The sequence below is a fragment of the Mastomys coucha genome, chromosome X (genome assembly GCF_008632895.1).
Source record: "Mastomys coucha isolate ucsf_1 chromosome X, UCSF_Mcou_1, whole genome shotgun sequence".
Taxonomy (NCBI): Eukaryota; Metazoa; Chordata; class Mammalia; order Rodentia; family Muridae; genus Mastomys; species Mastomys coucha.
Genome location: NC_045030.1, coordinates 116,156,694 through 116,157,788, shown reverse-complemented (window position 1 = coordinate 116,157,788; position 1,095 = coordinate 116,156,694).

Below are 1,095 nucleotides of genomic sequence, written 5' to 3'. Positions count from 1 at the left end.
TTACTGGCTCACAAGCTTTTTAGCTTCTTTTTGTTATTCTTGTCTTTATCTCTAGTTCTCTAGCCTCTTATTTTTTTCTGACTTTCACACTAGACTTTATGTGGTGAGCCTTCTAATTCTGGATTGTAGCTCATTTCAGATAGTCAAGTTGACAACCAGGAATAGCCACTACAAATAGCCTTAGAAAAAAATTGAACAGGTTTTGTATTCTTGTCTCTACTATATTCCCATACACATTAAATTCAAATAAACCAATTATCAGCTTATCTTTAATATGTGATAACTTATTTTCACTCTAAGAAATAATAATGTTGTCATACTATATTGAATAAGCAATCTAGGCTCTAATTTCTATCTCTTAAGTGAGTTATTCTATTTTTATTTGATCTTATTTTCTCCTTTTAGCTTATTTACTTTATGATAAATCCTAGCAAATTTCATTTCATATCACTTTTTTTCTCTGTCATTGTGCTATGAAATCTGCCAATGGTAGGCATTATGGGGAAGCAACTCCATTCAAAACGGCAACAAGCATCTGCTTTGGGGTTTCTTTTACTGACCTCCACCCAAGCAAAGCTATGATTCACAGCTTAAATTTAAGAAAAGAAATTGAATTAAAGACAGTATATTGGAAAATTTGTTTTATTGAAAATGAAAAGAACTGTGCTCTAGGAAAGAACAAAACCTACTTAAAATTATAGGAATGAATTTCTTATGTAATTCAAGGACAATGTGTACATTAGGTAGATGTAAACTAAAGGTAATGGGATAATTTGATTGTTAAAGGTGATTTTAACATCTTACCGGTTTGTATAAAATTATCCCTGTAAGTTCTCGGATGCTTCCTGATGCTGAAAAGAACATCATCACTCAAGAGACTTGGAAAGGAAAGGGTGTATTTGGCTTACAGTTCCAGGAAACAATCCGTGACTGAGGGAAGTAAGAACAGGATCCCAAACAGGAACAAATGAAGGAACTATGAAAGAATCCAGCTTACTGGCTTTCCCCCAGGTTCTGCTGAGCTGTTTTCTTTTTTTTATATGGCCCAGACTCACCTTCCTATTGATAGAACCACCCACTTTGAGCTCTCCCACA